We start from the raw sequence: 23094 nt of genomic DNA, 5'->3' as shown, positions 1-23094 counted from the left end.
TGGATGGAAGGAAGAAAAGCAAGGAAAGATAGATGGAAGGAAGGAAGAAAGGAAAGATAGATAGATGGATGGAAGAAAAGAAAGGAAAGATAGACGGAAGGAAGAAAAGAAAGGAAAGATAGATGGAAGGAAGGAAGAAAAGAAAGATAGATGGAAGGAAGAAAAGAAAGGAAAGATAGAAAGAAAGATAGATGGAAGGAAGGAAGAAAGGAAAGATAGATGGATGGAAGGAAGGAAGAAAAGAAAGGAAAGATAGATGGATGGGAGGAAGAAAAGAAAGGAAAGATAGATGGGTGGAAGGAAGGAAGAAAAGAAAGGAAAGATAGATGGATGGGAGGAAGAAAAGAAAGATAGATGGAAGGAAGAAAAGAAAGGAAAGATAAAAAGAAAGATAGATGGAAGAAAGGAAAGATAGATGGATGGAAGGAAGGAAGAAAAGAAAGGAAAGATAGATGGATGGGAGGAAGAAAAGAAAGGAAAGATAGATGGATGGAAGGAAGGAAGAAAAGAAAGGAAAGATAGATGGATGGGAGGAAGAAAAGAAAGGAAAGATAGATGGATGGAAGGAAGGAAGAAAAGAAAGGAAAGATAGATAGATGGATGGAAGGAAGGAAGAAAAGAAAGGATAGATAGATGGATGGAAGGAAGGAAGAAAAGAAAGGAAAGATAGATAGATGGATGGAAGGAAGGAAGAAAAGAAAGGATAGATAGATGGATGGAAGGAAGGAAGAAAAGAAAGGATAGATAGATGGAAGGAAGGAAGAAAAGAAAAGAAAGGAAAGATAGATGGATGGAAGGAAGGAAGAAAAGAAAGGATAGATAGATGGATGGAAGGAAGGAAGAAAAGAAAGGATAGATAGATAGATGGAAGGAAGGAAGAAAAGAAAGGATAGATAGAAGGATGGAAGAAAAGAAAGTAAAGATAGATGGGAGGAAGGAAGAAAAGAAAGTAAAGATAGATAGAAGGAAGGAAGAAAAGAAAGGATAGATAGATGGATGGAAGAAAAGAAAGATAGATGGATAGAAGGAAGAAAAGAAAGGAGAGATGGATGGATGGAAGAAAAGAAAGGAAAGATAGATGGATAGAAGAAAAGAAAGGAAAGATGGATGGAAGGAAAAAAGAAAGGAAAGGAAAAATAGATGGAAGGAAGAAAGGAAAGGAAAGATAGATGGATGGGAGGAAGAAAAGAAAGGAAAGATAGATAGATGGATGGAAGAAAAGTAAGGAAAGATAGATAGATGGGAGGAAGAAAAGAAAGATAGATAGATAGATGGATGGAAGAAAAGAAAGGAAAGATAGATGGATGGAAGGAAGGAAGAAAAGAAAGGATAGATAGATGGATGGAAGAAAAGAAAGGAAAGATGGATGGAAGGAAAAAAGAAAGGAAAGGAAAAATAGATGGAAGGAAGAAAGGAAAGGAAAGATAGATGGATGGGAGGAAGAAAAGAAAGGAAAGATAGATAGATGGATGGAAGGAAGAAAAGCAAGGAAAAATAGAAGGAAGGAAGAAAGGAAATATAGATGGATGGGAGGAAGAAAAGAAAGGAAAGATAGATGGAAGGAAGGAAGAAAGGAAAGATAGATAGATGGATGGAAGAAAAGAAAGGAAAGATAGACGGAAGGAAGAAAAGAAAGGAAAGATAGATGGAAGGAAGGAAAGAAAGGAAAGCTAGATGGAAGGAAGAAAGGAAAGGAAAGATGGATGGGAGGAAGAAAAGAAAGGAAAGATATATAGATGGATGGAAGGAAGAAAGGAAAGGAAAGATAGATGGATGGAAGGAAGGAAGAAAAGAAATGATAGATAGATGGATGGAAGGAAGGAAGAAAAGAAAGGATAGATAGATAGATGGAAGGAAGGAAGAAAAGAAAGGATAGATAGAAGGATGGAAGAAAAGAAAGGAAAGATAGATAGATGGATGGAAGAAAAGAAAGGAAAGATAGATAGATGGGAGGAAGAAAAGAAAGATAGATAGATAGATGGATGGAAGAAAAGAAAGGAAGGATAGATGGATGGAAGGAAGGAAGAAAAGAAAGGATAGATAGATAGATGGATGGAAGAAAAGAAAGGAAAGATGGATGGAAGGAAAAAAGAAAGGAAAGGAAAAATAGATGCAAGGAAGAAAGGAAAGGAAAGATAGATGGATGGGAGGAAGAAAAGAAAGGAAAGATAGATAGATGGATGGAAGGAAGAAAAGCAAGGAAAGATAGATGGAAGGAAGGAAGAAAGGAAAGATAGATAGATGGATGGAAGAAAAGAAAGGAAAGATAGACGGAAGGAAGAAAAGAAAGGAAAGATAGATGGAAGGAAGGAAGAAAAGAAAGATAGATGGAAGGAAGAAAAGAAAGGAAAGATAGAAAGAAAGATAGATGGAAGGAAGGAAGAAAGGAAAGATAGATGGATGGAAGGAAGGAAGAAAAGAAAGGAAAGATAGATGGATGGGAGGAAGAAAAGAAAGGAAAGATAGATGGGTGGAAGGAAGGAAGAAAAGAAAGGAAAGATAGATGGATGGGAGGAAGAAAAGAAAGATAGATGGAAGGAAGAAAAGAAAGGAAAGATAAAAAGAAAGATAGATGGAAGAAAGGAAAGATAGATGGATGGAAGGAAGGAAGAAAAGAAAGGAAAGATAGATGGATGGGAGGAAGAAAAGAAAGGAAAGATAGATGGATGGAAGGAAGGAAGAAAAGAAAGGAAAGATAGATGGATGGGAGGAAGAAAAGAAAGGAAAGATAGATGGATGGAAGGAAGGAAGAAAAGAAAGGAAAGATAGATAGATGGATGGAAGGAAGGAAGAAAAGAAAGGATAGATAGATGGATGGAAGGAAGGAAGAAAAGAAAGGATAGATAGATGGAAGGAAGGAAGAAAAGAAAGGATAGATAGATAGATGGATGGAAGAAAAGAAAGGAAAGATCGATGGATGGAAGGAAGGAAGAAAAGAAAGGAAAGATAGATGGATGGAAGGAAGGAAGAAAAGAAAGGATAGATAGATGGATGGAAGGAAGGAAGAAAAGAAAGGATAGATAGATAGATGGAAGGAAGGAAGAAAAGAAAGGATAGATAGAAGGATGGAAGAAAAGAAAGTAAAGATAGATGGGAGGAAGGAAGAAAAGAAAGTAAAGATAGATAGAAGGAAGGAAGAAAAGAAAGGATAGATAGATGGATGGAAGAAAAGAAAAGAAAGATAGATGGATAGAAGGAAGAAAAGAAAGGAGAGATGGATGGATGGAAGAAAAGAAAGGAAAAAAAATGGATAGAAGAAAAGAAAGGAAAGATAGATGGATGGAAGAAAGGAAGAAAAGAAAGGAAAGATAGATAGATGGATGGAAGAAAAGTAAGGAAAGATAGATAGATGGGAGGAAGAAAAGAAAGGAGAGATGGATGGATGGAAGAAAAGAAAAGAAAGATAGATGGATAGAAGGAAGAAAAGAAAGGAGAGATGGATGGATGGAAGAAAAGAAAGGAAAGATAGATGGATAGAAGAAAAGAAAGGAAAGATGGATGGAAGGAAAAAAGAAAGGAAAGGAAAAATAGATGGAAGGAAGAAAGGAAAGGAAAGATAGATGGATGGGAGGAAGAAAAGAAAGGAAAGATAGATGGATGGAAGAAAAGTAAGGAAAGATAGATAGATGGGAGGAAGAAAAGAAAGATAGATAGATAGATGGATGGAAGAAAAGAAAGGAAAGATAGATGGATGGAAGGAAGGAAGAAAAGAAAGGATCGATAGATGGATGGAAGAAAAGAAAGGAAAGATGGATGGAAGGAAAAAAGAAAGGAAAGGAAAAATAGATGGAAGGAAGAAAGGAAAGGAAATATAGATGGATGGGAGGAAGAAAAGAAAGGAAAGATAGATAGATGGATGGAAGGAAGAAAAGCAAGGAAAAATAGAAGGAAGGAAGAAAGGAAATATAGATGGATGGGAGGAAGAAAAGAAAGGAAAGATAGATGGAAGGAAGGAAGAAAGGAAAGATAGATAGATGGATGGAAGAAAAGAAAGGAAAGATAGACGGAAGGAAGAAAAGAAAGGAAAGATAGATGGAAGGAAGGAAAGAAAGGAAAGCTAGATGGAAGGAAGAAAGGAAAGGAAAGATGGATGGGAGGAAGAAAAGAAAGGAAAGATATATAGATGGATGGAAGGAAGAAAGGAAAGGAAAGATAGACGGAAGGAAGAAAAGAAAGGAAAGATAGATAGATGGGAGGAAGAAAAGAAAGGAAAGATAGATAGATGGATGGAAGGAAGAAAAGAAAGGAAAGATAGACAGAAGGAAGAAAAGAAAGGAAAGATAGATGGGAGGAAGAAAGGAAAGGAAAGATAGATGGAAGGAAGGAAGAAAAGAAAGATAGATGGATGGAAGGAAGAAAAGAAAGGAAAGATAGATAGATGGATGGAAGGAAGAAAAGAAAGGAAAGATAGACGGAAGGAAGAAAAGAAAGGAAAGATAGATGGGAGGAAGAAAGGAAAGGAAAGATAGATGGATGGGAGGAAGAAAAGAAAGGAAAGATAGATAGATGGATGGAAGGAAGAAAAGAAAGGAAAAATAGAAGGAAGGAAGAAAGGAAAGATAGATGGATGGGAGGAAGAAAAGAAAGGAAAGATAGATGGAAGGAAGGAAGAAAGGAAAGATAGATGAAAGGAAGGAAAGAAAGGTATATGGGAGGAAGAAAAGAAAGGATAGGTTAGATCAATAATTCCCAAAGTGCTTTATTGCCAATGAAGTACTTTTTTTTTGAAGTGTAGTCACTGTTGTAATGTAGGAAACGCAGCAGCCAATTTGCACACAGCAAGATCCCACAAACAGCAATGTGATAAATGACCCAGATGTTCTGTATTTAGTGATGTCGGTTGAGGGATAAATATCGGCCCCCAGGACACCGGGGAGAACTCCCCCTGCTCTTCTTCCAATAGTGGCCGTGTCATAGAGTCATAGAGTCATACAGCACGGATAGAGGCCCTTCGGCCCATCGTGTCCGCGCCGGCCATCAAGCCCTGTCTACTCTAATCCCATATTCCAGCATTTGGTCCGTAGCCTTGTATGCTATGGCATTTCAAGTGCTCATCCAAATGCTTCTTGAATGTTGTGAGGGTTCCTGCCTCCACAACCCTTTCAGGCAGTGAGTTCCAGACTCCAACCACCCTCTGGGTGAAAAAGTTATTTCTCAAATCCCCTCTAAACCTCCCGCCTTTTACCTTGAATCTATGTCCCCTTGTTATCGAACCCTCAACGAAGGGAAAAAGCTCCTTAGTATCCATCCTATCTGTGCCCCTCATAATTTTGTACACCTCAATCATGTCCCCCCTCAGCCTCCTCTGCTCCAAGGAAAACAAACCCAATCTTCCCAGTCTCTCTTCATAGCTGAAGCGCTCCAGCCCTGGTAACATCCTGGTGAATCTCCTCTGCACCCTCTCCAAAGCGATCACATCCTTCCTGTAGTGCGGCGACCAGAACTGCACACAGTACTCCAGCTGTGGCCTAACCAGTGTTTTATACAGCTCCATCATAACCTCCTTGCTCTTATATTCTATGCCTCGGCTAATAAAGGCAAGTATCCCATATGCCTTCTTTACCACCTTATCTACCTGTTCCGCCGCCTTCAGGGATCTGTGAACTTGCACACCAAGATCCCTCTGACCCTCTGTCTTGCCTAGGGTCCTCCCATTCATTGTGTATTCCCTTGCCTTGTTAGTCCCTCCAAAGTGCATCACCTCGCACTTTTCCGGGTTAAATTCCATTTGCCACTGTTCTGCCCATCTGACCAACCCATCTATATCGTCCTGCAGACTGAGGCTATCCTCCTCGCTATTTACCACCCTACCAATCTTTGTATCATCAGCGAACTTACTGATCATACCTTTTACATTCATATCCAAGTCGTTAATGTAGACCACAAACAGCAAGGGACCCAGCACCGATCCCTGTGGTACCCCACTGGCCACAGGCTTCCAGTCACAAAAACAACCTTCGACCATCACCCTCTGCCTTCTGCCACTAAGCCAGTTTTGTATCCAAAGTGCCAAGGCACCCTGGATTCCATGGGCTCGTACCTTCTTGACCAGTCTCCTGTGGGGGACTTTATCGAAGGATCTTTTACATCCACCTGAGAGGGGCAGACAGGGCCCTCGGTTTAACGTCTCATCCGAATGGAAGACCTGCATTTAATCGCCAATAGCAGTGACTTAAGTTGTAATTTCGTTTAAACACATGGTGCGTGCATATTTTAAAATAGTTTGTAATTACAATGAGTTAAGTCGTACGTGAGTAACTTTTATTCATTTATCTGTGTACATGATGCTGGGATATATTATTTTTTGTCTGAAGCTATTTCCCCCTCATCCTCTCCTGGGTCCACCCAGTATTTGTGGTTGAGATATTTCTGCAAGATTTAGGAGACATTAGAATTAGGAGCTCCACTGGGACCCAGCGTTGAAGACCGAATAACTGCAATTGTTTTTCTAACTGAAGGTCTGATTTCTGACCATCTATTAGATTTCTGTATTTTTCTGGCTACCCACATTTCATAGAATCATAGAAAGTTACAGCACAGAAGGAGGCCATTCGGCCCATCGTGTCTGTGCCGGTGGAAAAAGACCCATCCAGCTTAATCCCACTTTCCAGCACTTGGAAGATAGGATAGATAGATAGAGAGATTGGTCCGTAGCCCTGTAGGTTTCGGCACTTCAAGTGCACATCCTAGTACTTTTAAATGAGTTGAGGGTTTCTGCCTCTCCCGCCCTCTCAGGCAGTGAGTTCCAGACCCCCACCACCCTCTGGGTGAAAACATTTCTCCTCAGCTCCCCTCTAATCCTTCTACCAATTACTTTAAATCTATGCCCCCTGGTCACTGACCCCTCTGCTAAAGGAAATAGGTCCTTCCTAGCCACTCTATCTAGGCCCCTCATAATTTTATACACCTCAGTTAAATCTCCCCTCAGCCTCCTCTGTTCCAAAGAAAACAACCCCAGCCTATCCAATCTTTCCTCATAGCTAAAATTCTCCAGTCCTGGCAACATCCTCGTAAATCCCCTCTGTACCCTCTCTAGTGCAATCACATCTTTCCTGTAATGTGGTGACCAGAACTGTACACAGTACTCAAGCTGTGGCCTAACTAGTGTTTTATACAGCTCCAGCATAACCTCCCTGCTCTTATATTCTAATAAAGCAAACAGCAACAGAAACAATTTCTGTAATTATAGCACTGTAATCCTTTGGGTGACAGACTAGTCTGAAAGTTGAGAGGGGGGTCCTGAGGGTTTGTCCCTAGGAGCGTGTTGGTATCTGCAAGGGATGTCCTGTGTGACCTTCAGTATTTCAGGTAGATCCCCCATTACTTAGATCTACCTACAAAGCAGAGAGTGATTGTGTTTTGCATTGAGATTGCTTTGCTTTTAGAGATAATATTGCAGATTATATTGAGTGTTTTTAAAAGAATTTCCTTCTGTCTGTTTAGTGTCGGGGTGGGGTTCTGCAAGTACCAATCTCTAGTAGCCATTTTTGTGCGAGATGGTGAGCGTTGTCCAGATAGTTGAAAGGGGGAGCGTTACACTTGATTTTTCCTTATCCAATGTCCACCCAGGTGCACTGTCCTGTGGAGGTTTTTTAGGTCAGCAATCAGAGGTGTGAGGGCTGAATATTTCCCCCTTCTCTATCCTGGGGGTATAGAACTCTAGTATGCCTACTGTTATAACTGGATAGCCCAGGTGGTGAAAGATAGAATTCTGGAGCCTGGTCTTCAGTTGCTTCCAAGCCTTTATTCACAGAGCTCTACATTACACACCCTCTTATGTATGGATACAAGAGAGTCCCCAATTGATACCCACCATCTGAATACAATTAACACTCATTGATATAACTCACACTGTTTAACTCCAACCAGGGTTCTACTGAGGGGGTGTCTATCTAAGATGTTCTTTGTCCTAACCAGCTAAACCATTGTGGGGGAAGAGAGGGCTTGTGTTTTCATTTTTGTCATTTGCTTTACCCCTGCCAATGTATAATTCCTCAACTAAGTTGGAAAGGGTGGAACCTGGTATTCGGGGATGGTTGATCTGGCTGCCCTCCTCTTTCGCAAGCTTGTCCATGCCCGGGTGGCCTTGAAGAAGGAACACGCAGTGTCTCCAGGGACGCCTTCCGCGGCTGGTGGGCGCTGCAGTGGCATAGTGTCTGGGGGACACATTATGATTTAACCTCATGCTTTCCTTGTGCTTAAATCGGACGTTCTGTTTGAATTATATTAGTTGAGCCTCCCCACGAGGGGGCACTTGTACATTTGGTTCTCGGTTGATGGCATTAGGGCATCGCAGTGCCCCCCCACTTATTGATCAACAGGAAAAGTGCATCTGCAAGGAGAAAATAATATTTTACGTGTGAACTTTTGACCAGAACTGAAAACTGCAAATATTTTTTATAGAAACGTAGAAAATAGGAGCAAGAGTAGGCCATTCGGCCCTTCGGGCCTGCTCCGCCGTTCAAAATGATCATGGCTGATCGTCTAACTCAGTTCCCGCTTTTTCCCCATATCCCTTGATCTCTTTAGCATTAAGAAATATATCTATCTCCTTCTTGAATACATCTAATGACTTGGCCTCCACTGCCTTCTGTGGTAGAGAATTCCACAGGTTCACCACCCTCTGAGTGAAGAAATTTCTCCTCATCTCGGTTCTAAATGGCATACCCCGTATCCTGAGACTGTGACCCCTGGTTCTGGACTCCCCAGCCATCGGGAACATCCTCCCTGCATCCAGTCTGTCTAGTCCTGTTAGAATTTTATATGTTTCGATGAGATCACCTCTCGTTCGTCTAAACTCGAGTGAATACAGGCCGAGTCGACCCAATCTCTCCTCATACGTCAGTCCTGCCATCCCAGGAATCACTTTGTTGCACTCCCTCCATGGCAAGGACATCCTTCCTCAGATAAGGAGACCAAAACTGCACACAGTACTCCAGATGTGGTCTCATCAAGGCCCTGTATCTGGCTGGTGAAACAGTCTGGCCTCTGGATCAGGTTGTGGATTCAATTTTCACCCCAGAACATAATCAGTGCAGGACTGAGGGGAGCGCTGGGTTACATAAGAACATAAGAACATAAGAAATTGGAGCAGGAGTAGGCCAATCGGCCCCTCGAGCCTGCTCCGCCATTCAATAAGATCATGGCTGATCTGATCCCAACCACAAATCTAAAGAACACAAGAAGTCGGAGCAGGACCCGGCCACATAGCCCCTGGGCCCTCTCCGCCACCCACAGGGCATTGACCGATCCGAACTCAGCTTCATGTCCAATTTCCTGCCCGCTCCCCATAACCCCTAATTCCCTTTACTTCTAGGAAACTGTCTATTTCTGTTTTAAATTTATCTAATGATGTAGCTTCCACAGCTTCCTGGGGCAGCAAATTCCACAGACCGACCACCCTCTGAGTGAAGAAGTTTCTCCTCATCTCAGTTTTGAAAGAGCAGCCCCTTATTCTAAGATTATGCCCCCTAGTTCTAGTTTCACCCATCTTTGGGAACATCCTTACTGCATCCACCCGATCAAGACCCTTCACAATCTTATATGTTTCAATAAGATCGCCTCTCATTCTTCTGAACTCCAATGAGTAGAGTCCCAATCTACTCAACCTCTCCTCATATGTCCGCCCCCTCATCCCCGGGATTAACCGAGTGAACCTTCTTTGTACTGCCTCGAGAGCAAGTATGTCTTTTCTTAAGTATGGAGACCAAAACTGTATGCAGTATTCCAGGTGCGGTCTCACCAATACCTTATATAACTGCAGCAATACCTCCTTGTTTTTATATTCTATCCCCCTAGCAATAAAAGCCAACATTCCGTTGGCTTTCTTGATCACCTGCTGCACCTGCATACCAACTTTTTGATTTTCTTGCACTAGGACCCCCAGATCCCTTTGTACTGCAGTACTTTCCAGTCTCTCGCCATTAAGAAAATAACTTGCTCTCTGATTTTTCCTGCCAAAGTGCATAACCTCACATTTTCCAATATTATATTGCATCTGCCAAATCTCCGCCCACTCACCCAGCCTGTCTATATCCCCTTGCAGGTTTTTTATGTCCTCCTCACTCTCTACTTTCCCTCCCATCTTTGTATCATCTGCAAATTTTGATATGTTGCACTCGGTCCCCTCCTCCAAATCGTTAATATAGATTGTAAAGAGTTGGGGACCCAGCACCGACCCCTGTGGAACACCACTGGTTACTGGTTGCCAGTCCGAAAATGAACCATTTATCCCAACTCTCTGCTTCCTGTTCGATAACCAATCCTCCACCCATGCCAGAATATTACCCCCAATCCTGTGATTTTTTATCTTAAGTAATAATCTTTTATGTGGCACCTTGTCGAATACCTTCTGATATTTCAGACGAGAAGTGACAACAACCTGAATTTATCCAGTGCCTTTTAAGGTAAAACTTCCCAAGGTGCTTCACAGCAGCATGATCCATCAAAAAGTTGACACCGAGCTACAAAGAGGTATTGGGACCGGTGACCAAAAGCTCGGTCAAAGAGGTAGGTTTAAAGGAACAATTTAAAGGAGGAGAGAGAGGCGGAGAGGTTTAGGAAGGGAACTCCAGAGCGTGGGACCTAGACAGCTGAAGGCACGGCCGCCAATGTTGAGGCGAAGGGAGTCGGGGAACGTGCAAGAGGCCAGAATCAGAGGAGTGCAGAGATCTTGTTTACCTGTTCAGGTGGATGTAGAAGATCCCATGGTACTATATGAAGAAGAGCAGAAGAGTTCTCCCAGTGCCTTGACCAACATTCCTCCTCCGACCAACGCCATGAGACATGGATTATAGAATCATAGAATCATAGAAGTTACAACATGGAAACAGGCCCTTCGGCCCAACATGTCCATGTCGCCCAGTTTATACCACTAAGCTAGTCCCAATTGCCTGCACTTGGCCCATATCCCTCTATAACATCTTACCCATGTAACTGTCCAAATGCTTTTTAAAAGACAAAATTATACCCGCCTCTACTACTGCCTCTGGCAGCTCGTTCCAGACACTCACCACCCTTTGAGTGAAAAAATTGCCCCTCTGGACCCTTTTGTATCTCTCCCCTCTCACCTTAAATCTATGCCCCCTCGTTATAGACTCCCCTACCTTGGGGAAAAGATTTTGACTATCGACCTTATCTATGCCCCTCATTATTTTATAGACTTCTATAAGATCACCCCTTAACCTCCTACTCTCCAGGGAAAAAAGTCCCAGTCTGTCTAACCTCTCCCTATAAGTCAAACCATCAAGTCCCGGTAGCATCCTAGTAAATCTTTTCTGCACTCTTTCTAGTTTAATAATATCCTTTCTATAATAGGGTGACCAGATTAGCATGTCATTGATCTCAAATGCTGTTTGTGGGACCTTGCTGTGCACAAATTGGGCTGCTGCGTTTGCCTGTGTAACACTCACTGCGCTGCAGAAGTAATTAATTGGCTGTGAAGTGCTTTGGGATATCCTGAGGACCTAAAAGAGATGCCATTTGGGCAAATGTGCAGCAAATTTGTGCCCAGGAAGATCCAGCAAATTGTAAATGAATGAACGAACCAGCAGATAATTTGGTTTTGGTGGTCTTGGTTGAGAGAGAAATATCGGGAGAGAGTGGGGAGAATTCCCTGCTAAGAAGGAGCTAGATAGATTTCTAGAGACAAAAGGCATCAAGGGGTATGGGGAGAGAGCGGGAATATGGTACTGAGATAGAGGATCAACCATGATCATATTGAATGGCGGAGCAGGCTCGAAGGGCCAAATGGCCGACTCCCGCTCCTGTTTTCTATGTTTCTAATAGTGACAAGGGATCTTTTGCCAAGGATGAGGAGTTAATTATAAAAGAGAGACTTGAGAATTTGGCAGCTGTTTTAGGAGTTGAGAAGGCTGCTAAGTTATGGAGTGAATCGAGTTGGGAGTGTTTCCACTGGTTGGTGAGGCAGTAATAAGAGAGCACAAATTTAAGATATTGTAATCAAAGAAACAAATTAGAGAGTTTGGAAACGTATCTTTATGCAGTGGGTGATTAGAATGTAGAATTCTCTGCCACAAATTGTTGTTCAAATAGTCCATAAATTCTTTAAAATTGAGTTAGATAGGATGTTGAAAAAGATTATTAAAGGGTGTGGGGAGTGAGCATTACAGTGGGATTAGACTGGATGGCTCGTGGAGAAAAACATTAACCACAAATTGGATGGGCTGGCTGGCCCATTCCTGGGCTGGAACATTCTATCTAAAGATCGAAGGAGACCCTCCCTCTCCTCCAGCCCCTCCAACCCTCCGAGATCTCCGCGCTCCTCCAATTCTGCCCTCTTGCGCATCCCTGATTTCCATCGCTCCGCCATTGGCGGCCGTGCCTTCAGCTGCCTGGGCCCTAAGCTCTGGAATTCCCTCCCTAAACCTCTCCTCTAAGACGCTCCTTAAAACCTACCTCTTTGACCGAGCTTTTGGTCACCTGTCCTAATATCTCCTTATGTGGCTCGGTGTCAAATTTTGTCTGATTTACGCTCCTGTGAAGCGCCTTGGGGACGTTTTACCACCTTAAAGGCTCCATATAAATGCACGTTGTTCTGTCGTTCAAGAGAGTAAAACAAAAAAAAGCTTTAATTTGACGCTTTGCATTTTGCAACCTGATGTAGTATTTCATTGTGACAATAGAGGGCACCCCACTCTCTTGCATGCAAACTGGTTGGCCTGTGGTTTTGTTCATGGATGTCACAGGTACCTCGTTCCTGATTATTGCAGAATCTCCCAGGCTGTTCTCTGTCACCCCCCCGCTCCTTGGAAATCTCTAAATGGTGCACTTTTAAAACCTGATTTGTGACCGCACCTGGAGGCACTTGTCTCGAAGTGTCTTAGATGTCTTGACTTGTTCTGGAATTGTAGGCATGATGTGGAATTGTAGGGGCAGAAGCAAGGCAGCTATTTTGTGTAGGAGGGAATTGGACATCAGAGCTTTGCCTGCTTGACATCCATGTGCATCCAGCAGGAGTCAGTGGATTGTGAAGCAGGAACATAGGGATAAGGAGGAGGCCATTCAGCCCCTCAAGCCTGTTCCGCCATTCAGTTAGATCATGGCTGATCTGTATTTTAACTCCTTGGTTCTGTAACCCTTAATACCCTTACCTAACAAAAAAACAATCTCAGTTTTGAAATTTTCAATTGACCCCCAGCCTCAACAGCTTTTTGGGGGAGAGAGTTCCAGATTTCCACTCCCCTTTGTGTGAAGAAATGCTTCCTGACATCACCCCCGAGCTCTAATTTTAAGGTTCTGCCCCCTTGTTCTGGACTCCCCCCACCATTGGAAATAGTTTCTCTCCTTTAATCATCTTAAACACCTCGATTAGATCACCCCTTAATCTTCTATACTCGAGGGAATACAAGCCTAGTCTGTGCAACCTGATTTTTCCCAACCTACCCCAGGGCACTCAGGCCAATTGTAACATTTGAACTGCTATCTCCAGTTGATATCAGGTAACTCATCACCACTTACGGAACGACACTGGGATCTTCCAGGCCTTTAAGGCTCAGTACCATGCTATGGGATTTATTTAACCATTAAGCAAAAATTATGCTGCAGATTTGCTATCCCCCCACTCCCTTTGCCTCACCATTGGCGGCCGTGCCTTCAGCCGCCTAGGCCGTAAGCTCTGGAATTCCCTCCCTAAATCTCTCCGCCTCTCTCTCCTCCTTCAAGACGCTCCCTAAAACCTACCTCTTTGACCCAGCTTTTGGTCACCTGTCCTAATATCTCCTGCACTGTTCTTATCCTCGGTTCTGAGCTGAGTTTGCTAATAACGGTCGGGGCAGCAGTTGACAGTGCTACAATTGAGATCTGTTCCCCGGGTTAGGGAGATGGGGTAAAAATCAGCCAAGATGCCTGCTCTTGATCCCTGTCTGGTGATCCCCCTGCTAGAAAGTGTGTGAGTCGACACCATTGGCCTTGGCTGCGATGCTGCCCATGGTTCAATATCCTGCTGCCATCCACCGTGCAGGCGGATGCGCGAGGAGTGATGAGCTATTGGAGGGCAACTGGGTAACCCAAACCCAAGTGAGTGTTGGCACCTTCAGCGGGGGAGAAAAGCAGTGGGAAAAAAAGACTTGCATTCAGATAGCGCCTCTCACAACCTCAGGACGACCTAAAGCGCTTTACAGCCAAATTAAGTACTTTCTTTTTGAAGCGTAGTCACTGTTGTAATGTAGGAAACACGGCAGCCAATTTGCGCACAGCAAGATCCCACAGACAGCGATGAACGGATAATCTGTTTTTAGTGATGTTGATTGAGGGAATTAATATTTTAAAGGTCTGTTTAAAAAACTGATGATTGAAAAGGAGCTTGATGCGACTTTAATTACTTTCTTTTAAAAGTATTATTTGTGTCACTTAAATGAAAACTTGATGATTTAAAAGGAGTTTGGCGCAGTTTTAATTTATTTTTCTAAAGTAAGCCTGCAGTAGTTGTGCCTTTAACATGAAAGGTGTGGAATTCCAGCCCCACTGCAAACAGCGTGATGCCTGTCCCTTTAAATATCCGCCAACAAACAAGGGCCCCGCCCCCTCCTGGTGACGCCCCACCCCCCGGGGCCGCGCGGCGGAAGTGACGCGCAGCACAGCGAGTGTTGGCGAGACGGGCGCTGACCCCTGGGCTCGAGCTCGGGGTCAGGGTTCAAACCCGGATTCGAACCGGCGGCGGTTTGGAGAAGAACCGAGAGAGAGAGAGAGAGAGAGTGGGGTAAGTGAGGGAGAAAACCCGGGGATAGAGAGAGGGAGAGTGGGGTAAGTGAGGGAGAAAACCCGGGGATAGAGAGAGGGAGAGTGGGGTAAGTGAGGGAGAAAACCCGGGGATAGAGAGTGGGGTAAGTGAGGGAGAAAACCCGGGGATAGAGAGAGGGAGAGTGGGGTAAGTGAGGGAGAAAACCCGGGGATAGAGAGTGGGGTAAGTGAGGGAGAAAACCCGGGGATAGAGAGTGGGGTAAGTGAGAGAGAAAACCCGGGGAGAGGGAGAGAGAGAGTGGGGTAAGTGAGGGAGAAAACCCGGGGATAGAGAGAGAGAGAGAGAGAGTGTGGAGTACGTTAGCGAGAAAGCCCGGGGGGAGAGAGTGGGGTAAGTGAGGGAGAAAACCCGGGGATAGATAGATAGAGAGAGGGATAGAGTGGGGTAAGTGAGGGAGAAAACCCGGGGGGGGAGAGAGAGTGGGGTAAGTGAGGGAGAAAACCCGGGGGGGGAGAGAGAGTGGGGTAAGTGAGGGAGAAAACCCGGGGGGGGAGAGAGAGTGGGGTAAGTGAGGGAGAAAACCCGGGGGGGGAGAGAGAGTGGGGTAAGTGAGGGAGAAAACCCGGGGGGGGAGAGAGAGTGGGGTAAGTGAGGGAGAAAACCCGGGGGGGGAGAGAGAGTGGGGTAAGTGAGGGAGAAAACCAGGGGGGGAGAGAGAGTGGGGTAAGTGAGGGAGAAAACCCGGGGATAGATAGATAGAGAGAGAGAGGGATAGAGTGGGGTAAGTGAGGGAGAAAACCCAGGGATAGAGAGAGTGGGGTAAGTGAGGGAGAAAACCCGGGGGGGGAGAGAGAGTGGGGTAAGTGAGGGAGAAAACCAGGGGGGAGAGAGAGAGTGGGGTAAGTGAGGGAGAAAACCTGGGGATAGAGAGAGTGGGGTAAGTGAGGGAGAAAACCTGGGGGGGGGGAGAGAGAGAGAGAGAGAGAGTGGGGTAAGTGAGGGAGAAAACCCAGGGGGGGGGAGAGAGAGAGAGAGAGAGAGAGTGGGGTAAGTGAGGGAGAAAACCCAGGGGGGGGAGAGAGAGAGAGAGAGAGTGGGGTAAGTGAGGGAGAAAACCCAGGGGTGGGGGGGAGAGAGAGAGAGAGAGAGAGGGGTAAGTGAGGGAGAAACCCAGGGGGAGAGAGAGTGAGTGGGGTACGTGAGGAAGAAAACCCGAGGAGGGAGGGAGAGAGAGAGAGAGAGTGTGTGGAGTACGTTAGGGAGAAAACCCGGGGGGAGAGAGTGGGGTACGTGAGGGAGAAAACCGGGGGGGGGGGGAAAGAGAGTGGGGTAAGTGAGGGAGAAAACCAGGGGATAGAGAGAGTGGGGTAAGTGAGGGAGAAAATCCGGGGGGGGGGAGGAGAGAGAGTGGGGTAAGTGAGGGAGAAAACCAGGGGGGAGAGAGAGAGTGGGGTACGTGAGGGAGAAAACCCGGGGGGGGAGGGAGGGAGGGAGAGAGAGAGAGTGGGGTACGTGAGGGAGAAAACCGGGGGGGGGGGGAAAGAGAGTGGGGTAAGTGAGGGAGAAAACCAGGGGATAGAGAGAGTGGGGTAAGTGAGGGAGAAAATCCGGGGGGGGGGAGGAGAGAGAGTGGGGTAAGTGAGGGAGAAAACCAGGGGGGAGAGAGAGAGTGGGGTACGTGAGGGAGAAAACCCGGGGGGGGAGGGAGGGAGAGAGAGAGAGTGGGGTACGTGAGGGAGAAAACCCGGGGGAAGAGAGTGGGGTACGTGAGGGAGAAAACCCGGGGGGGGGGGAGAGAGAGTGTGGGGTAAGTGAGGGAGAAAACCCGGGGATAGAGAGAGAGAGTGGGGTAAGTGAGGGAGAAAACCCAGGGAGAGGGAGAGAGAGTGGGGTAAGTGAGGGAGAAAACCAGGGGGCAGAGAGAGAGAGAGAGAGAGAGAGAGAGTGTGTGGAGTACGTTAGGGAGAGAGTGGGGTACGTGAGGGAGAAAACCCGGGGGGGAGGGAGAGAGAGCGTGGGGTAAGTGAGGGAGAAAACCCAGGGATAGAGAGAGAGTGGGGTAAGTGAGGGGGAAAACCCAGGGGGGGGGAGAGGGGTAAGTGAGGGAGAAAACCCGGGGGGGGGGGGGGAGGTGAGAGAGTGGGGTAAGTGAGGGAGAAAACCAGGGGGCAGAGAGAGAGAGAGTGTGGAGTACGTTAGGGAGAGAGTGGGGTACGTGAGGGAGAAAACCCGGGGGGGAGGGAGAGTGGGGTATGTGAGGTAGAAAACCTGGGGATAGAGAGAGTGGGGTAAGTGGGGGAGAAAACCTGGGGGGGGTGGGCAGAGAGAGTGGGGTAAGTGAGGGAGAAAACCCAGGGGGGGGGGGGGGAGAGGGAGAGTGGGGTAAGTGAGGGAGAAAACCAGGGGGGAGAGAGAGAGTGGGGTAAGTGAGGGAGAAAACCTGGGGATAGAGAGAGTGGGGTACGTGAGGGAGAAAACCCGGGGGGGGGGGGGGGAAGAGAGAGTGGGGTAAGTGAGGGAGAAAACCAGGGGGGAGAGAGGGATAGAGTGGGGTACGTGAGGGAGAAAACCCAGGGAGAGAGAGAGAGAGAGAGAGAGAGAGAGAGGTAAGTGAGGGAGAAAACCCAGGGGGAGAGAGAGGGGTAAGTGAGGGAGAAAACCCAGGGAGAGGGAGAGAGAGTGGGGTAAGTGAGGGAGAAAACCAGGGGGGAGAGAGAGAGAGAGAGTGTGGAGTATGTTAGGGAGAGAGTGGGGTACGTGAGGGAGAAAACCCGGAGGTGGGGGGGGGAGAGAGAGCGTGGGGTAAGTGAGGGAGAAAACCAGAGGGGAGAGAGAGAGTGGGGTAAGTGAGGGAGAAAACCCGGGGGGGTGGGCAGAGAGAGTGGGGTAAGTGAGGGAGAAAATCCGGGGGGGGGGGGGAGGAGAGAGAGTGGGGTAAGTGAGGGAGAAAACCAGGGGGGAGAGAGAGAGAGAGAGTGGGGTACGTGAGGGAGAAAACCCGAGGGGGGGGGAGGGAGGGAGGGAGAGTGTGTGGAGTACGTTAGGGAGAAAACCCGGGGGGAGAGAGTGGGGTACGTGAGGGAGAAAACCCGGGGTGGGGGGAGAGAGAGTGTGGGGTAAGTGAGGGAGAAAACCCAGGGGGAGGGGGAGGGAGAGAGAGAGAGAGAGAGAGAGAGAGATACGTGAGGGAGAAAACCCAGGGGAAGAGATTGGGGTAAGTGAGGGAGAAAACCCGGGGGGGGGGGGGAAGAGAGTGGGGTAAGTGAGGGAGAAAACCCGGGGGGGAGAGGGATAGAGTGGGGTACATGAGGGAGAAAAGCTGGGGGGAAGAGAGGGAGAGAGTGTGGTAAGTGAGGGAGAAAACCCGGGGGAGAGATAGATAGAGAGAGAGAGACAGTGGGGTAAGTGAGGGAGAAAACCCAGGGATAGAGAGAGAGAGAGAGTGGGGTAAGTGAGGGAGAAAACCCGGGGAGAGAGAGAGAGAGAGAGAGAGTGGGGTAAGTGAGGGAGAAAACCCGAGGATAGAGAGAGAGAGTGGGGTAAGTGAGGGGGAAAACCCAGGGGGAGAGAGAGGGGTAAGTGAGGGAGAAAACCCGGGGGGGGGGGGGGGGGGGGAGTGAGTGAGGGAGAAAACCAGGGGGGAGAGAGAGAGTGGGGTAAGTGAGGGAGAAAAACAGGGGGGAGAGAGTGAGTGGGGTAAGTGAGGGAGAAAACCAGGGGGGAGAGAGTGAGTGGGGTAAGTGAGGGAGAAAACCAGGGGGGAGAGAGAGAGTGGGGTAAGTGAGGGAGAAAACCAGGGGGGAGAGAGAGGGTGGGGTAAGTGAGGGAGAAAACCCGGGCGGGTGGGGAGAGAGAGTGGGGTCAGTGAGGGAGAAAACCCGGGGGGGGGGGGGGGGGCAGAGAGAGAGAGAGAGAGTGGGGTAAGTGAGGGAGAAAACCAGGGGGAGAGAGACAGTGGGGTAAGTGAGGGAGAAAACCTGGGGATCGAGAAAACCCAGGGGGTGGGGAGGGAGAGTGGGGTAAGTGAGGGAGAAAACCAGGGAGGGAGAGGGAGGGAGGGAGGGTGGAGTCCGTTCGGGAGAAAACCCGGGGGGAGAGAGTGGGGTACGTGAGGGAGAAAACCCGGGGGGAGAGAGTGGGGTACGTGAGGGAGAAAACCCGGGGGGGGGGGGGGGAGAGAGAGAGTGGGGTAGGTGAGGTAGAAAACCAGGGGGGGGAGAGGGGGGTACGTGAGGGAGAAAACCCGGGGGGCGGGGCGGGGGGAGAGAGAGAGAGAGAGAGAGAGAGTGGGGTAAGTGAGGGAGAAAACCCGGGGGGGGAGAGAGAGAGAGAGAGAGAGAGAGAGAGTGGGGTCTGTGAGGGATAAATCCCGGGGGGGAGAGGGGAGAGAGAGTGGGGTAAGTGAGGGAGAAAACCAGGGGGGAGAGAGAGGGTGGGGTAAGTGAGGGAGAAAACCTGGGGATAGAGAGAGTGGGGTAAGTGAGGGAGAAAACCTGGGGATAGAGAGTGGGGTAAGTGAGGGAGAAAACCCGGGTGGGGGGGGGGGGGGGGAAGAGAGAGAGTGGGGTAAGTGAGGGAGAAAACCCAGGGGGGGGGGGAAGAGAGAGAGTGGGGTAAGTTAGGGAGAAAACCAGTGGGGAGAGAGAGAGTGGGGTAAGTGAGGGAGAAAACCTGGGGATAGAGAAAACCCGGGGGGGGTGGGGAGAGAGAGTGGGGTAAGTGAGGGAGAGAACCTGGGGATAGAGAGTGGGGTAAGTGAGGGAGAAAACCCGGGTGGGGGGGGGGGGGGAAGAGAGAGAGTGGGGTAAGTGAGGGAGAAAACCCAGGGGGGGGGGGAAGAGAGAGAGTGGGGTAAGTTAGGGAGAAAACCAGTGGGGAGAGAGAGAGTGGGGTAAGTGAGGGAGAAAACCTGGGGATAGAGAAAACCCGGGGGGGGTGGGGAGAGAGAGTGGGGTAAGTGAGGGAGAAACCCAGGGGGAGAGAGAGAGAGAGAGAGAGTGGGGTCCGTGAGGGAGAAAACCCGAGGAGGGAGGGGGAGAGAGAGAGAGTGTGGAGTCCGTTAGGGAGAAAACCCGGGGGGAGGGGGAGGGAGAGGGAGAGGGAGAGGGTGTGTGGAGTACGTTAGGGAGAAAACCCTGGGGGAGAGAGGGGGGTACGTGAGGGAGAAAACCCGGGGGGGAGGGGGGAGAGAGTGGGGTAAGTGAGGGAGAAAACCAGGGGGGAGAGAGAGAGTGTGGAGTACGTTAGGGAGAGAGTGGGGTAAGTGAGGGAGAAAACCCGGGGGGGTGGGCAGAGAGAGTGGGGTAAGTGAGGGAGAAAATCTGGGGGGGGGAGGAGAGAGAGTGGGGTAAGTGAGGGAGAAAACCAGGGGGGAGAGAGAGAGTGGGGTACGTGAGGGAGAAAACCCGAGGGGGAGGGAGGGTGGGAGAGTGTGTGGAGTACGTTAGGGAGAAAACCCGGGGGGAGAGAGTGGGGTACGTGAGGGATAAAACCCGGGGGGAGAGAGTGGGGTACGTGAGGGAGAAAACCCGGGGTGGGGGGAGAGAGAGTGTGGGGTAAGTGAGGGAGAAAACCCAGGGGGAGAGAGAGAGAGAGAGAGAGAGAGAGAGAGAGAGTGAGAGTGGGGTACGTGAGGGAGAAAACCCGGGGGAAGAGACTGGGGTAAGTGAGGGAGAAAACCCGGGGGGGAGAGAGAGAGTGGGGTAAGTGAGGGAGAAAACCAGGGGGGAGAGAGAGGGTGGGGTAAGTGAGGGAGAAAACCTGGGGATCGAGAGAGTGGGGTAAGTGAGGGAGAAAACCCGGGCGGGTGGGGAGAGAGAGTGGGGTCAGTGAGGGAGAAAACCCGGGGGGGGGGGGGGGGCAGAGAGAGAGAGAGAGAGTGGGGTAAGTGAGGGAGAAAACCAGGGGGAGAGAGACAGTGGGGTAAGTGAGGGAGAAAACCTGGGGATCGAGAAAACCCAGGGGGTGGGGAGGGAGAGTGGGGTAAGTGAGGGAGAAAACCAGGGAGGGAGAGGGAGGGAGGGAGGGTGGAGTCCGTTCGGGAGAAAACCCGGGGGGAGAGAGTGGGGTACGTGAGGGAGAAAACCCGGGGGGAGAGAGTGGGGTACGTGAGGGAGAAAACCCGGGGGGGGGGGGGAGAGAGAGAGTGGGGTAGGTGAGGTAGAAAACCAGGGGGGGGAGAGGGGGGTACGTGAGGGAGAAAACCCGGGGGGCGGGGCGGGGCGGGGGGAGAGAGAGAGAGAGAGAGAGAGTGGGGTAAGTGAGGGAGAAAACCCGGGGGGGGAGAGAGAGAGAGAGAGAGAGAGAGAGAGTGGGGTCTGTGAGGGATAAATCCCGGGGGGGAGAGGGGAGAGAGAGTGGGGTAAGTGAGGGAGAAAACCAGGGGGGAGAGAGAGGGTGGGGTAAGTGAGGGAGAAAACCTGGGGATAGAGAGAGTGGGGTAAGTGAGGGAGAAAACCTGGGGATAGAGAGTGGGGTAAGTGAGGGAGAAAACCCGGGTGGGGGGGGGGGGGGGAAGAGAGAGAGTGGGGTAAGTGAGGGAGAAAACCCAGGGGGGGGGGGGAAGAGAGAGAGTGGGGTAAGTTAGGGAGAAAACCAGTGGGGAGAGAGAGAGTGGGGTAAGTGAGGGAGAAAACCTGGGGATAGAGAAAACCCGGGGGGGGTGGGGAGAGAGAGTGGGGTAAGTGAGGGAGAGAACCTGGGGATAGAGAGTGGGGTAAGTGAGGGAGAAAACCCGGGTGGGGGGGGGGGGGAAGAGAGAGAGTGGGGTAAGTGAGGGAGAAAACCCAGGGGGGGGGGGGAAGAGAGAGAGTGGGGTAAGTTAGGGAGAAAACCAGTGGGGAGAGAGAGAGTGGGGTAAGTGAGGGAGAAAACCTGGGGATAGAGAAAACCCGGGGGGGGTGGGGAGAGAGAGTGGGGTAAGTGAGGGAGAAACCCAGGGGGAGAGAGAGAGAGAGAGAGAGAGAGAGTGGGGTCCGTGAGGGAGAAAACCCGAGGAGGGAGGGGGAGAGAGAGAGAGAGAGAGAGAGAGTGTGGAGTCCGTTAGGGAGAAAACCCGGGGGGAGGGGGAGGGGGAGGGAGAGGGAGAGGGAGAGGGTGTGTGGAGTACGTTAGGGAGAAAACCCTGGGGGAGAGAGGGGGGTACGTGAGGGAGAAAACCCGGGGGGGAGGGGGGAGAGAGAGTGGGGTAAGTGAGGGAGAAAACCAGGGGGGAGAGCGAGAGTGAGAGAGAGAGAGAGGTACGTGAGGGAGAAAACCCGGGGGAAGAGCTTGGGGTAAGTGATGGAGAAAACCCGGGGCGGGGTGGGGGGGAGAGAGAGTGGGGTAAGTGAGGGAGAAAACCCGGGGGGGAGAGAGGGATCGAGTGGGGTACGTGAGGGAGAAAACCCAGGGAGAGAGAGAGAGAGAGAGAGAGAGAGGGGGGGGGGTAAGTGAGGGAGAAAACCCGGAGAGAGAGAGAGAGAGTGGGGTAAGTGAGGGAGAAAACCCGGGGAGAGAGAGAGAGAGAGAGAGAGTGGGGTAAGTGAGGGAGAAAACCCAGGGGGAGAGAGAGGGGTAAGTGAGGGAGAAAACCCAGGGAGAGGGAGAGAGAGTGGGGTAAGTGAGGGAGAAAACCAGGGGGGAGAGAGAGAGTGTGGAGTACGTTAGGGAGAGAGTGGGGTAAGTGAGGGAGAAAACCCGGGGGGGTGGGCAGAGAGAGTGGGGTAAGTGAGGGAGAAAATCTGGGGGGGGGAGGAGAGAGAGTGGGGTAAGTGAGGGAGAAAACCAGGGGGGAGAGAGAGAGTGGGGTACGTGAGGGAGAAAACCCGAGGGGGAGGGAGGGTGGGAGAGTGTGTGGAGTACGTTAGGGAGAAAACCCGGGGGGAGAGAGTGGGGTACGTGAGGGATAAAACCCGGGGGGAGAGAGTGGGGTACGTGAGGGAGAAAACCCGGGGTGGGGGGAGAGAGAGTGTGGGGTAAGTGAGGGAGAAAACCCAGGGAGAGAGAGAGAGAGAGAGAGAGAGAGTGAGAGTGGGGTACGTGAGGGAGAAAACCCGGGGGAAGAGACTGGGGTAAGTGAGGGAGAAAACCCGGGGGGGGGGGGAGAGAGAGTGGGGTAAGTGAGGGAGAAAACCCGGGGGGAGAGAGTGGGGTAAGTGAGGGAGAAAACCCGGGGGAGAGAGGGATAGAGTGGGGTACGTGAGGGAGAAAAGCTGGGGGGAAGAGTGGGAGAGAGTGGGGTAAGTGAGGGAGAAAACCCGGGGGAGAGATAGATAGAGAGAGAGAGACAGTGGGGTAAGTGAGGGAGAAAACCCAGGAATAGAGAGAGAGAGAGAGAGTGGGGTAAGTGAGGGAGAAAACCCGGGGAGCGAGAGAGAGAGAGAGAGGGGTAAGTGAGGGAGAAAACCCGGGGA

General features: G+C 49.3%; 2 protein-coding genes across 2 annotated transcripts in view; one reads left to right on the top strand and one right to left on the bottom strand.

Moving 5' to 3' along the window:
• LOC137306702 (cyclin-dependent kinases regulatory subunit 1-like) overlaps positions 1 to 23094 on the bottom strand; it is a 67574-nt gene that overhangs the window by 24175 nt on the left and 20305 nt on the right. The window lies entirely within an intron of this gene.
• Positions 14593 to 23094, top strand: part of shc1 (SHC (Src homology 2 domain containing) transforming protein 1) — a 115164-nt gene continuing 106662 nt past the window's right edge. The window contains exon 1 of the mRNA XM_067976048.1: positions 14593 to 14719. The gene's annotated coding sequence lies outside the window, so the exon portion shown is untranslated. The remainder of the gene's footprint in view (positions 14720 to 23094) is intronic.

The sequence above is a fragment of the Heptranchias perlo genome, chromosome 44 (assembly GCF_035084215.1).
Source record: "Heptranchias perlo isolate sHepPer1 chromosome 44, sHepPer1.hap1, whole genome shotgun sequence".
NCBI lineage: Eukaryota > Metazoa > Chordata > Chondrichthyes > Hexanchiformes > Hexanchidae > Heptranchias > Heptranchias perlo.
The sequence above is the reverse complement of the archived record's forward strand: the minus strand, read 5'-3'. Positions and strand labels throughout refer to the sequence as shown.